The sequence below is a fragment of the Sebastes umbrosus genome, chromosome 6 (assembly GCF_015220745.1).
Source record: "Sebastes umbrosus isolate fSebUmb1 chromosome 6, fSebUmb1.pri, whole genome shotgun sequence".
Taxonomy (NCBI): domain Eukaryota; kingdom Metazoa; phylum Chordata; class Actinopteri; order Perciformes; family Sebastidae; genus Sebastes; species Sebastes umbrosus.
Genome location: NC_051274.1, coordinates 4,451,099 through 4,466,702, shown reverse-complemented (window position 1 = coordinate 4,466,702; position 15,604 = coordinate 4,451,099). Strand labels below are relative to the sequence as shown.

The window sequence follows — 15,604 nt, the reverse complement described above, 5'->3', positions numbered from 1 at the left end:
ACTTATTTATTGACATTGTTTCTTGAAGGTGAAAGAACCGTGAAACAGGTGGTGTTATTTCAGGCCACTGGAAGAATTCCTCCCGTGTTTTCAGAACTCAACTTTTTATGACTCCGTGGGAGACTAAGTGACTTGTAAAGATGATTTTTTCTGGCAGTGCAGTGATAAATACATGCAGCGCCGGGGTGAATTGCTGTCAAACGCTGTCTAGAATACAGCCCATTGAGGGAAACACTTTTTGATGAGGTGCAGTTTTCACTGCTGCCTCTTGAGACATTTTGATGCATGATGACGCAGCAAAATATGACATACCTTGAGGCATTTTAATGACTCCAGCCGTAACACTTCCCCATATGCTTTTTGTCTTGTGATATTTTCCTGCCTCGGGCTGGATCACGTGGTGGTGCCCACCATGCAGTGAAATCTTCCTAATTTATAGTGAATTCTCAATAGGGGGAATTTCTCAGGACAGTATGAATGGTGCCTGTGAACTTCATTTACTGCACAGTAGTGTTCATTGTTAACTCCAGCGCTTGACAAAATGGATTAATGGCTGCTGTAGGATCATGAGAGTGTCAGCTTGTTATGGATTTGGAGTATTTGGGGGCTTGTGGCTGCTTAGCCTTAAAGCTGTATGAGTTGGACCTGAAGTGACCTTTTCTTTCTCAGCAACTCACCAGTAGTCTGAAAGAGCTTTCTGAGTTGATGCTGAGCAGAAACATCAACAGTGGTACTGCAGTAAGTTGAACCTCAGTATTACGGCGTGTCCATACCTCCCACGTGAGCAGCACGTGGCGGCTGCGGAACCTTTTTTTTTATTTCGGCATCCATGTTAACAGGTTGGAGCAGCCACACAGCCCGCGTGAGCAGCAGGCTCAACCGCGTCTCGGTTGCGTGTCAGCTGCAGCTCTTCAAGAGATTTGAGGTCTCGCTTATTTTTACTGTGACCCGCACGCGGTTCACAGCAACAATAGACAGTGAAAGTGATCGTTTGACAGTATCTTGACATCATACCAGCAACATTACTACACTTTCAATGTCTAGATATCTGTAGAATATGTCACGGACATGAAAAAGGTAAAAAATGTATTTTAGAATAAACACTTCCTGCTTTTATTTAAAAATAAATGCCCTCAAGCTTTTTTTTCTGTGGACAGAATTCCTTCATTTGTTTACTTGAGGCTTTTATTCTAAAATATGTGCAGGACAGTGTTGTAGAGCATGCAGTGATTTGCACGGCTCCATGAATGAATATAGTAAGGGGTTTTAATTGTGGATAATTACTATTATTTACAAATTACCACACGTTTCTTAACCTTTTTCTGTCTAAAATAAATATAAATGACATTTATAATGAAATGGAATGGCCATTATGAAAGGCAAACTCTATGTAGAAAGAAAGGGCTGACAGCAGCAGAAATGCTGCTGGTGTGGACACCACATGCGTGAAATACGCGGCCGTTCAGTGAGGCAGCCGTTCAGCGAGGCAGCCGTTCAGCGAGGCAGCCGCCACGCGCTGCTGACATTCCCTGTGTGGACAAAGCGTTAGGGTGTCACATTTTGAAATGAACAGCTCTCATCCGTCAAGAACGACTGGGATTAGACGTGATTAAGTGGTGCAACAATTCACTAAACCGTAAATTATGCTGGTCTCTGTGTCAAATATCATTTATGAGTCCTCTAAACAATCTGCTCATAGGGAACAGAAGGCGATGAAACTCTAATGCATACCTTCTGTAGCTGCAAAGAATGTATATTGCTAAGAAGTGAAAGTCAATTGTTCGTTCCATTGCAACTCAGCAGAGCTGCGTCCGCCTACAAAGTGCCGTACAAAAGTTAACATTAAATTCTGTTTATGTCATGCTTCTAGCTACTGGCCGATAGCCGCTTGTTTGGGAACAGAGACGTTAATACATCCAACGCGGTACAGGCTTACAGCTTACAGCCCATGGGTGTATTATAAGATAATAAAAGTGATAAAAATTACAGCCAAAGTATACATTATTACAGCCGCATACAGCTAGCAGGAAGCTGGCTGAACCAGATATGTCATATGAGCGTGCAGGACGGTGCAGTCTCGTGGGTCTGATGCACGTTCATTATGTCGAGGAAAATAACTCTGGATTCTTCTATTAGTGAGTTTTACAACTTTTAGGACATAACAATTTAAATGAGGGCTACTTGAGTGTTCATATTGGTAAGTTGATTTACCAAAAAAATGATCCCCTGATTTACAGACGTCTCTTTATACATCCATGGCAATGGACTTATTGGTGTTTTCAGTCCAAAATGGCGGCAGCGCTACCACAGCGTTATCTAGCTGCTTTTGTCAAAAAAAAGCACCAGAGTTTTGCGTCTTTGCTTCAATACTCTTTGTCTCTGCAGCACACTCACAAACCGCTGACCTGCAGCCTCTAATGAAGAGTCTAATTATTTATTGATGGGCCTCCATGCTGTGTTTGTATGTGTGTGTTTGTTCGGGCTTATGACAGACATGAATGTATGCATGTGTTTTTTGCAAGCATTCATTATTGTGTATTTGTTTATTTAATTATTCATGTGGGTGTGGGTGTGTGTGTGTGTGTGCGTGTGTGCGTGTGTGTGTGTGTGTATGTGTATGTGTGTGTGTGTCTAAAGCAGTCTGTCCCAGCTGTGTTTGGGTTTTCCTGCTAGCTGCTCACCAGGCGCCGTGAGATGAGTTAAAGCTTAAAGTCATGTTTTGGCTTCATATGTGTGTGGGTATTGAGATGTGCACACACACACACACACACACACACACACACATATCATATCACATATCAAAGAGCTAATATTGAAAAGAATGCAAAGTATACATTTGAAATGGATTTCACCATACTTACCAAGTTCTTCGTCAGCATTTCATCAGCATGAACTTGAATCTCAAATATTTCTAAAAAAAAACCCAACTCAATTATAACACGCTCCGATCAGGATTTTTGGGGCCGACCACAGATCACAGGAATCAGTATCGGTTGATACAGATCACGATCACAGGGTCTATTTTAAGTCTTCTATTTATTGTGTAGCATTATTTATTTATTTAATTGTTCTTAACAGCATTGTATATTAAGTAGGGCTGTCAAAGTTAACGCGATAATAACGCGTTAACTCAAATTCATCTTAAACCCACTCATTTCTTTAACTCATTTAGGCAACGTGCGATTTTTATGTTCTAGCGGACTCAGTTGAAAAGCTAGAGTGAAGATATGGCATAATATGAAACTAGAAAAAGGAATCCATTGGTACCAACCATGTCATACTAGCTTGTCGCGAAAGAGGTTAAATAACGCTCCAAACTTAAGCAAAATTAGACGAGGAAAAACTGTCACGGACCTCAAGATAGGTGAATGAAAATGGGTTCTATGGATACCCACGAGTCTCCCCTTTACAGACATGCCCACTTTATGATAATCACATGCAGGTTTGGGGGCAAGTCATAGTCAAGTCAGCACACTGATACACTGACAGCTGTTGTTGTCTGTTGGGCTGCAGTTTGCCATGTTGTGATTTGATCATATGTTTTATGCTAAATGCAGTACCTGTGAGGGTTTATGGACAATATTTGTCATTGTTTTGTGTTGTTTATTGATTTCCAATAATATATATATGCGTATATTTTCATAAAGCAAACATATTTGCCCACTCCCATGTTGATAAGAGTATTAAATACTTGATAAAACTCCCTTTAAGGTATATTTTGAACAGATTGCGATTAACTATGGACAATCATGTGATTGATCGCGATTATCAACAGCCTTAAAAAAAGATATATCAATTTCGTGATCCAGCCAACAACAAAAGTCTTGCAGTCACTCATAATTCTGTTAAATTATGCTTAATAAGCCATTGCATGTCTGCGTGTTGTGTGCTGTCTTGTGTGCATGTAAGTGTGTATTTGGAGCTATGTGCCTGTATTCTCAGCACACCCTCTCTTCACTTTCACCACACAGCAGCACAGCGCAGTATTCTACAGGCTCCCGTATTTGGGTGGATCCCTGTAGTGGTCTGTTCTAATTGGATTATAGCTGTCAGGGAAGGCTTTAGTTCAGATTACACAGATTATAGTCGGCAGTGCTCAGATGGACAGCGTGGTTTAAAGAGCATCATATGGCTCGTGTTACATAGAAAGAGCATTTTGGCAAACGTGCAGATGTGATGTTTGTCTACATTTGGTAAATGTAGGCCAAAGAGTAGCAGATGTGTCATAGCAGGCTGAGGTGGACCAAACACAGATGAGTACAGTAAAGAAAGGGTCGACATTCGATCTGGATTATTTTGGCCGTTTTTTTCTAACCGATAAGCGACCCTTGTTAACCGATTAGTAACCGTTAACCGACAAGGTTAGTGCGTCTCACGCAGCGGTGCTATTTTTAGTGCCTAACAAGCAGCCCAGCTGCAACGATAAACCGATACACAAACAGGTTAAAGCTATCATAAAGCAAGCATATTTGCCCACTCCCATGTTGATAAGAGTATTAAATATTTGACAAATCTCCCTTTTAAGGTACATTTTGAACAGATAAAAAATGTGCAATTAATATGCGGATAATTGTGATTGATCATGGACAATCACACGATAATCGATTAATTGACAGCCCTAGTATGAGCACAAAAAATATTTAAAAATTGCCCATGAGCATGAAGTGACATTTTAGGATTGTGAGTATTCAGGTGTTCCGCCGAAGATAACAAAAACAGGGATTTATTCAGCTTGTGCCTAACTTTAGTGGATCATAACATATCAGGTATGGAATTAATATGCAGATGCTCCGGTTCAAAATGAAATCAACTTTTTCTAAGGATGTCAGTTTTTGAGCCATGACAAAGGCCAAAATGTGGTCCTCAACAGACTAGGTACGGCTTGTCTTTAAGTTAGCCGATTGCCAGAAATGCATTTTGCTACCGAAGCAGTTGTTGATCACTTGCGGGTCACTACAGGCCGGTTAAGAAGAGCGAGGAGTCATCAGTCAATGACGGTATGAAACAGTCAATAAAATATGTTTATTCAAAAATTGTGAATGACTGTAACCACAAGAGGTCCTTGAGCATACAGTCATAAATGAGCACAAAAAATATTAGCCAGATGGGTCCAGCAGTAAGAGAGATTAGTCGTGGACAGACAGACAGACACACACACCCAGACACACAACGGAACGCATGATCTCCCCACAGTCTCACGCTTGACAGAGATAATGAAAGTCATTCAGAGCCTCACGATTCCACTTTGAATTCCACTGCAAACACTACACAGAAAGATACACATTTACAGCAAGCACAAATGTTCAAAGTGTGCATCGCTGCTGTCAACAAACGTGTACCGTGCCAGAAAAGCAGCCCGCCAGACTGGAGCTTTCCATGCGGAATCAGCTCAGTGGATGGCCGAGGCTATCTGGGGTAAAGCGAGCTGCTGTCCCACTGTGGCGCATTAACCTATATGGTCAACTGACACTGGAGTGTTGGAGCCAAGCCCTCTCTGTCTCTGTCTCTCTGGGATTCCTCTACTCTGCACGTTTTGTTTTCCTGCACACCTTCATGAAATTATGACCCAGAAAAGTTTCCCGCCGGGATTTCAGTCTCGACAAACGCAGATACTGGCACGGATTTTTAAATCTGCTCCACCTTGTTTTGTTTTTTTTATTCACCAGCGTGGCACTTATAGCAATCGGCTCACATTCAGCCTCCTCGTTTAAACTCTGCAATTAAATCAATTATCCCAAAAGAGTGTTTCGAGGTGTTTTAAAGTATATTGAGTGTGACAAATATTGGAGCTGATGAGGCCTCCTGCATGCACCGATCCCTGTGTTGAATAATGGAGGAAGGAAAAGGGAAAGACTGTAGATGGGATGTTAGACAACTGGGAAATAATGTGATTATTGCCAGGCCTGGGCAAATAATTTCATATCTTATTTTTATTTGTTTACTTGCTTGTGTTGTGCTGATGTAGATAATCAGGGGAGTAGAGAAAAGGGGAAAGAAAGAAAAGAACAAGATTCGGTCAAAACCGAGTATATGTCTGGACCGTGTACGGTCAGTCTGTGAATTTGTGGCTAAATGGTTACACAAATAGTCAGTGGTCATGTCTATAATGTTAAATCCAGTGGTACATGTCCTCCAAGTCCAGCAAGGACACTAGGGGACGCGCTACTCTACTCAGCTGGCCATTCAAGCGGTGACGTACCCTATCATGCACCTGATTGGTCTCTGGTTTTCTGATCGCTGTTTTAAACAGCAAACAACTTGGTGGCCTGCTCATAAACTTTCTGTTATTCCGTCTAAACAATCCACCAAAATCTACTTCTGGAAACATTTTAAGCGAGTAATAAGCTATGCCGCTGCTGAAGTGAGTTGAGGGACTTTGTTGTGAACCTGCATGATTTCGTCTGATTTCGTCGGACCCAGTGGCAAGAATAATATATCATCTTGCTGATGATCTCGTTTACTTATGTAGGTCATATAAAGGCATTAGTATTATATTGAGACTGTTTCAACCAGTTAAAAGTAAGTGAGAAATCAACATGTAACATTAATATAACAGTAACAGCAACAGAGAACGTGACGTCATATTTACACTAGCCATAACCCGCTCGGAACAAACACACAGGACTGTTCCCGCCTTTTTCATTTTGAAAGAGCAACGGCCGATGAGGAGACTCCCACACTTGGCAGACCAATGTAACTTCATCACTCAGTCAGGCACTCTGGAACTGACTTTTGCGTTTGCAGGGCTGGCCCTCTGCGGTCCAGCCAAAACAAAAAAAAAAGAATCACGAGGTTGGAAATTGTGGGAGAACTGTGGGACTTACACGCAGATGGTTACATGCTATTCAGTGTCAGAAATACAGACACGATCTTCCACTGGTATTGCGATAAATATTTTTCTCACACACACATGTTCACACTTTATGGTTGCAGCAGGTCAGTCAAGTTTTGTATGTTATTCATTTCAAATGTTTCAGCTCCTCACATTGACACATCTGTTTTCAATCACAGAGAAGGGGGGGGAGTGGAGGAAGTGGAGAAAAAGAGAGAGAGAGAGAGAGAGAGATAAAAGAAAGGAATGAGAGAAAAGAGAATGAATCCAAGAATGAAAGGAAACAAGATAGAAGTATGGCTAGAGAATGATGAAACCAACAGAGCAAGGAAACAGTCTGGAATAAATCTAGCTGCCGAATAAATGTTGATCTCTCGGCGTCCCAGCTATTCCTCTAACTCTGACCTATGGGGCTGAAGTCTCTCTCTCTCTCTCTCTTTCGCCTGCAGCTTTCCGTTCCACCAGAGCACATCTCCTCGCTGCCAGGCTCTCCCTCCATCTCCAACTTAATACTCCTCATTTCACCCAAGCCAAAACAACAGATGCTGAAATGTCAAAGTGCCTTCCCTCCACTCGTGAACTCGCAGAAAAATAAAACACATTTACCAAAAAAAAGCATCAGGCCAATGATGCTTTGTTCTGTATGCAAACATCAGAAGCAGGCAGTTCTTTCTCATGTCAGCGATTGAGAAACCAAATAGTGCCCAACGGTCTTAGTGGCCTTTTGCTCACTGAAATAAAGTCAGTGATGCCATTTCCACCAAGACATGTTGAGCTGCTTTGCAGGATATATTAGTGTGAAGGGAAAGACTGATCTGGAGTGGATTGGGATGCTCTTTGCAGATGATAGAACAAAATAGTTTTTTTAGATTTTTGCAATGGTAAAATAATTATATAATATTACTCCCAACATTTATATTAGCATCAATGATGCAACAAACCTTAAAGGAAAACACTACTTTTGGGGAAATTTGCCCTTTTGGCAACTTACTTACGAGATAAAGTATACCTTGTCGAGTTTTCTTATGAACAAAAACAGTTTGTTTACATTCTTGCTTTGTCTTGTGTATCCTTTAGTGATTGTTGAATGCATTTAAACTATTGCAAAGCAGATTTTTTCAATATTTCAATCGTTTAAAATATTTAATTGGATTAATCTTTTGATTGTACATAGTTAATTGCGATTTATCTCCAATTAAATACATTTTTTTAATAAATTTATAACTTTTGCTACATTTATGCCTAGTGTCCACACTACTCCGGCGTTTTCAAGCTCTCGCTCGATTGGCCAAGTGAGTTGCTAGATTTACTAGACTGACGAGGCATTTTACTTGCCGTGGCAAGTGGGCAAGCCTTATTGTGTGTAGGCTACAGTATTACCTGCATGCTCATGTGCATACATTTGCCACCTTGTGTGCATGCCACTAAAAACACATGATGCAAACAAAGTGGGGACCTGCTTATAAAAACAGAGTTGACAAATACTCCACGAGGTGCCTTTCGAAGAGGACAGATAGAAATCATGTGTCATTCATAGAGTTTTCCGGGGATGACGTATTTTTGTAGGCCAACCAGGAAGTTAGCATCGCCATGGGTTCCCTCGACAAAAAGACAATGCGATTTTTACATTTGGTTTTGGATTATTGCAGGAAATAAGCTCTGTGGCAAACAAACGTTTATGATACTTACACGTTTTCCTCAGCAAGATAATCTCGGTAATCTTGCAACCGGCAGAAGTAAAAAGCTAACGTTGTGAGTATACACAGCGAGGCTGTGAAGGCGGAAGAGTCGGTGTGATGACGTTTAGTATTCTCATTTAGCCACTTGTTAGCAACCGCCTATTTTAAGACACATAATTCACGAGTGGGGTATTTATTGGCGTATTTCATATGGTAGAACAAAACGTTAAATCTCTTCAGCTTGTGTTAACAACAGACCTTATTCCAGGTTTCTAACTAAAAAGCCATTCAAAAAAGCCATTGACTACCAGACGAGGGAACCGGAAGTGTTAAAATGCTAACTCATTTCTGAGTTTTAGGACTCATTCCTGTAGCACTCTATTATGATTGTGACAATATTCAAGCTCCTCTATTATTCCATTCCATTAATATTATTACAAATGCTAGTTATGACACCTTGTACTTATGCTGTTATAACAGCTATTATACCAACTGCAGTGATAGAAGGCAGGCGCTGTGGCTGTGTGGGTGCATGTGACAGCATGTGTGTGTGTGGGTGTGGGATGCAGATGCCCGAAGTTCTGTTGCCATTAGAGCAGACTGCACTGCCAGATGTCTGCACAAAGTCCACTCTGTGTGTGTGTGTGTGTGTATGGATGTTTTGCAGCGGCTGTACACTTTCGTCTTTCCCACCACACACACACTCTGGCTCACCCACAGGCACACAAATGCGCATTGAACAACAATGGATTGTGTGTGCACGCATACTTGTGTGTGTGTGTGTTTAAGCAGGTCAAAGCTTGAAGTGTCCCAGTCTGTTAGACAGATGTTTAAGATCCCTGTTGCACCCATCAGGGATCTTAAAGGAGCTCCTACCCTGTCACACACACACACACACACACACACAAACACACACCGTCTCTCTCTGTCTTTCATACACACTGACAAACAAACATGCGCACACACACACTCACTCATTAACAACCAATTAGAGAGCAGATATTGGCTCACTGGGGGAAACTAAAGGCCAACCAGTCCTGTTCTCCGCTTCCAACGCCAAGTCACAACAAATACCTGGATGCGAGCTAGGAGAGAGAGAGAGTGTGTGTGCGTGTGCGTGTGCACGTGCATGTGCGCATGCGTGTGTGTTGTTGACTTCTTCTTCCCAAGTTCGGCAGTCCAATCTCATCTCCATTCTTTATTAAAAAAGACGCACACACTCACTAACCCTCACATAATTAAATGCATTTTTCCACTCTGCAAGTCCTGTTGTTCATTGCATCAGCCGGCGTGTCTCAGTAGTACAACTCTCGCTTCTACATTATCTGTCTCACATGGGAATGTGGCACGAGCTATGTTTAACACACACACACACACACGTTTGCTCTCCATGGGACTGGAGCAGCGTGTTTATGCCAGTATTGGATGAGGAGATGCTCGAGACATTTGGCTCTCTGGAGAGCATGTTGACAACATCTCTCTCGCTCTCCCTCTCTGTTTACCTCAATCACCGTCTCCCGACTCGCTCATTCTCTCTCTAATCTCTCTCGTTGTGATGTGATTTTCAGTGCTCTTACATCTCTGCAAATTAAATGAAGGTTTGAAAAAGAAACGCTGACAATTTAAGTTGATTAGACAGATGAAGATGCTTTTATACTCAATAAACTACAGCTGCAGTGAGCTGAAAAAAAGATAAGGTGCAAATACACACACAGTGTAATACACAAATAGTACAGCAACAATGGATCCTATAATATGGCTTAAAATGGCTTTTTGATTTCAGAGTAAAGGTTTTCACAGATCCAGACTCATGAAAATACTACCTGAAAATGATGTGCATAAAAAAGGAGACCTGATCCAAAACACTTCATAAAAAAAAAATTTCTTTCAACTTCTTCCTCATTTTTTTTCCCTGCACCGCACCAACGTATTCTCATACACCGGTTTGTATGATATCTTACGAAAAAGTTATTCCTCTTTTTCATTCAGCAACACGTTGTCAAAGTTTGTTACATACATGCAGTCTTTCCAAAATAAACGTCAGTCTTCACAGGAAACAACTTCCTTAGTTTTAGGCAAGAAAATACTTAGTTAGGCTTAGGAAAATACAGATTTTGTTAGGATTAGGCAACAAAACTACTTGGTGATTTGGCTTAAAATAACTCGGGAAGTGCCGTAACTTAAATTCGTCAGTTACGTGACAAATAAACCAACGTTGACTTCTAGTTTCACAGAGGACACGAACGCCGGTCTCCTGGCAAAAGTCAGCAATGTTTTGACCCACCCATCCACCCCGACCTCGTCCCGTATACACGGTAGAGACCTTTCCTGGTTCACGATTACGTGAATTACACATGAATTCATTTCGTGGGATATATACGAATTACAGTACATTACTTTTTACATAGGTATAGTTACGAACGGCGTATGAGACCAGCCGGACCCCACAGATAACAATCTCCGTCTCGCCTAAAGAACATATTTCTGCTGTGATGATTAGGATACACCATGTAGTCAGAGCTGATAGTGAGCTGGTGGTCAGTGCAAAGTAAGAAAATAGAAGGCAAATACACATAGAAGGTAACTGAAATAGTAGTTTGACAATGGATGTGTGCTCTCGTTACTGTGGAAAAGTTGTTCTTCCACCACGGTATGGTCAGGCAGCTCTTTTGCTTACATGGTTAATGGACAATTGAAAGAGCTGAACTCAAACTTTCTCTGTCAGTCTCTCACTCGCCTCGCTCTCCTCCTGGATTGAGGCTCATTAGTGGCGACAAGAGCGCTGTTGACCTCTTAGCCTTCCCCTATGTCTCTCCTCCCTATCTCCCCTCATTTTATCCCTTTTTTCTCTCCCCATCTCCTCTCCTTTCTCCTCATCTCACTTGCCCCACTCTTTCCCTCATCACCCCATCATCATTCACCCAGCAAGAGTTTGGCAGGGGTCTACATGTGTGTGTGTGTCTGTGTGTGTGTGTGTGTGTGTGTTGCCAGGGGCCAGCCTGCGCCTGTGTACAGCAGAGGTCTTCGGCAAGGACAACACAGGGGACTCTGTCCTTGTCTAACCCCCTGAAAATAGAACAAAGGTGTGTGTGTGTGTGTGTGTGTGCGCATGTGTGTGCGCGTGTGTGTGTGTGCGTGCGTGCGCGCGTGTGTGCGCATGTGTGCGCATGTGTGCGTGCACTATGTACAGTGTCCTGAGTATGAGCTATAGCTTGTATTAATAATAGCACGGTCAGAGGTCCAGTAGGCCAACAGGGACAAGCTACGCAGAGCTTATAAAAGCACTAGTAAAAGACTACTGCAGGTCACCTTATGTTAGGGACACAGTAAAGGATTATTACACTGATTTACACCAAACACTGTAGAACCATCCAGGTGACCATTCAGTCATAGCCTTTTTGAAAACATAAATCCAATACAAATATGGAAGACAGTTCTGTTCTTCAAGTACAGATTGAATTGAGATGTCGGTGGCAGAAGTAGACACAGTAAAGGGCTGTTTGAACATTTTTGAGTTATGCTGCTGATGATTGGAGTATGATTTAACCATTCAAATTGGCCCTGATAATATGACAGATATTTGATATTCAAGATGGGGTATCTATAGCATTTAGGGATGTTACGATGCCAGAGATTTAGAAGTCGATACCATTACCAGTGCAATTCACCACTGATTCTCGATACCAATTCGATACCACAGTAAAAAAACTAAAGTAAAACAACAAATCCCATGTACTTCAACTTACACTCCTTTATTACCGTTCGCATGCTGGTTTTTGTTAGGAAGTTCAACAGGTCATAATTCCCTCTCGGCACCTCCCGTTAACATTAGCTGTTAGCTCAGCGCAGAACTGTGCTGCTTAACGACTGCTAACAGCCAGCGTTAACAAGCTCTCGTCCTGCCGATTCAAACACAGATTTGTTGTTCACAATGTTGCATTATCAGGGAAAAAATAGGGTGTGTCGATGGTGAGTTTATCCCAAACACATCCTCTATTGTCCCTGGGACAACGGGACTCCGTAAGTCTCAAGCCCTGACGGTACCTGCGGCATCAACTCGGTACCAAAGTATTGGTTGCCGTGACATCCGTAATAGCATCTGTTAACATTTGTTAGGTAACGTTTTTCTTCTTTTGTTAGATTAAAATAAAGTATATTGCTCAAATTAAGGTATCCAACAAAGTATTCATTTTGGTGTTGCAATAATGTTACCGAATCTCAGGTGTACCCAGCTTTAATTTTCAGTGAAGTGAGGTAAAAGTAACTAGGGATGCACCAATACCAGATGATCGGATATCAGGCCGATACTAACTCAAATATCTGGATCGGGTATCGGTGACAATGAGGCCGATCTATTCAATTCAGTTCAATTCTGTTTATATACTATATACGTTATATACTGGCAATTTAATTCCTGTTTAAGTCTTGAGAAATTTGTTGCTGTATTTAAAAGGTTTACACTTGAATTGTAATTCCTGATAATTTTGAAGATTTTTTAACCAAGTTGCTAGTGTATGATTTATTATTTTAATAATAAATATCAGTTCAGTAAATTTAGATCCATGTATTTATTTGTTAGGAAAGAATTATTTGAGTCAAGCCTGATGTTGCCTTACACATAAAAGAATTATCCCAGTCACTTCGGTATACAGTATGTGGCTGAAAAAGCTTCAGCGTCTCCTCAATGCGTCGCCGTAGTAGAGGAATGATGGAGGAGGCAGACTGTAGGAATTACATGTCTACAAGGCGCACAACAGCTAGCAGATGTCAGGTCTGTGTGAGGCCACATTCGTCTGCAGTGAAAAAAAACACACGTCGACTGAACGCTCCACTGTGCCTCAATCTGAGCTGTTGACTCTATGGTAATGATGCAAGTCAGGCTAAACATAACAAACCATTAGCGTCCTCAGCATGCCGGCGACGGCGCTGCGAAAGACGGCGATCTCATTCCTGTGTGTGCGAGCTCGACAGACACTGGGAATGCAGATTAGTTTACAAGAACGAGGCGCCGGCATAAATAAATTCAGGCTAAATGATGTAATTATGAGCTACTATTATAAACCATTTTTTACTCTGGGTCGTGTTCCTTTAAAACTTTGGATTTGGAAACAAGAGGGTTGCAGACCTTTTTTTTTTAGGGGAGCAGAATGCTAGTGGTCTTATTAAAGATATGTGCTAATATTCAGTAGCATGCTTTTGACCATCGTGGCATATAAGTCTTCTTTTTCGCCCTATAATTGATGGAAAGACCTGTGCAACAGCATTTAGTTATTTATCTCAACAACCATGTGACCTGTAAATTCTTGAAACCAAGGATCCTCATCCTGATAATGCTGTTAAAGGAAGGAAAGATGGGCTCAGAGAGCTGAAAGAAAAAAAAGAATAACCCCTTTGGGACGGACATGATTTCCAACTGACCAGTCCCAGTGAACCATGGGAAAAAAAGAATCAAGGGAGTGAAGACAGAAGTTGGAGACAGTGAAAGAAAAAGAGACAGTGAAAGAACAGGATTAGCAGGAGGAGGAGAGACTGGGATGGAGGGAAAGAAGATAAAGAGGAAATGAGTGGAAGAAATGAATGGAGGTCTGGTTCTGCTCTGACTTTATCAGAGGAAACAAGGGGAACTGCATGGCAGGGAGTCAAGGCCGGGGTTCCTACTCTCACTGAGCCATGGCCATCTCTCTTCCTCACTTCTTTCCCTCTCTGCAGTTCTACATTTTTATTCCCTCCTCTTCATATCTGTCTCCATCTCCTCTGCATCGCTTCACTCGCCTCGAGAAAAAGTGGAGAAAAAGGAATTCCCTTTTCTCTTGTTTTTTCTCCTTTTGTCCTCCTTTCTTCCTCTCAGATTACTCGCAAAACAGTTCCAAAATTGAGAACATGTTTATGTAAATCATGCAAAAGCTAAAGCATTGTGTGTACGTGTCTCTCTCTCTCTCTCTATCACTTTGTGTCTTTGTCCATTGAAGTTAAACTTCTGGCTGCCTTTTGAAAGTCTGCTAGAAGGGAGACAATGTCCGCCACAGGCTTTTTCTCAACATCTTTTTCAACCTGCACACACACACACACACACACACACACACACACACACTTATGTGTGCAAGCACACATGTTCCCCCTACAGCGTTGCTGTTTAGGAGGGATGGGGTGATTGATTAGTCTCTACGGAGACGATACGTCTTGTAATGAACAAGAGGAAGCTGGCATGTTAATCGTGGGAGGCTCGATCCTGTGTGTGTTTGTGTGTGTGCTGTATATTTGTTCCTGTGAATATTAACATATATTAAGGCTGTCAATCACTTCAAATATTGAATCGCATGACTGTCCATAGTTAATTACGATTAATCGCAAATTAATCAAACATTTTTAAGTAATAAGTATTTAATACTCTTATCAACATGGGAGTGGGCAAATATGCTGCTTTATGCAAATGTATGCATATATTTATTATCAGAAATCATTTAACAACACAAAACAATGACAGATATTGTTCAGAAACCCTCACAGGTACTGCATTTAGCATGAAAAATATGCTCAAATCATAACATGGCAAACTGCAGCCCAACAGGCAACAACAGCTGTCAGTGTGTCAGTGTGCTGACTTGACTATGACTTGCCCCAAAACTGCATGTGATTATTGATAATAAAGTGGGCATGTCTGTAAAGGGGAGACTCGTGGGTACCCAGAGAACCCATTTACATTCAAATATCTTGAGGTCAGAGGTCAAGGGACCCCTTTGAAAATGGCCATGCCAGTTTTTCGTCGCCAAAATTTAGCGTAAGTTTGGAGCGTTATTTAGCTTTAGTTTTATATGATATCAGTATATTCACTGTAGCTTAAAGATGTGAGCCCGCTCCAATCTTTAAATCGCAAGTTGCATAAATGCGTTAAAAAAACTTGGTGGCATTAAAACAAATTTAACTAACATTAAATAACACGTTATTATTTAATTTGACAGCCCTAGCTACATGGCACCTGACTGGCACCAACTGTTTACTTCGATGAACCAACTAATAAAATTCGCACCACTATTTTGCAAGGAAATTTGACTTATGTATATGTATGCACTGCACGTACTTTAGTGTATGAATG

At 41.4% G+C, this 15,604-nt stretch overlaps 1 protein-coding gene across 1 annotated transcript in view; it reads left to right on the top strand.

Moving 5' to 3' along the window:
* The window catches only part of LOC119490163 (plexin-A1-like), a 361,229-nt gene that overhangs the window by 71,463 nt on the left and 274,162 nt on the right, over nt 1-15,604 (top strand).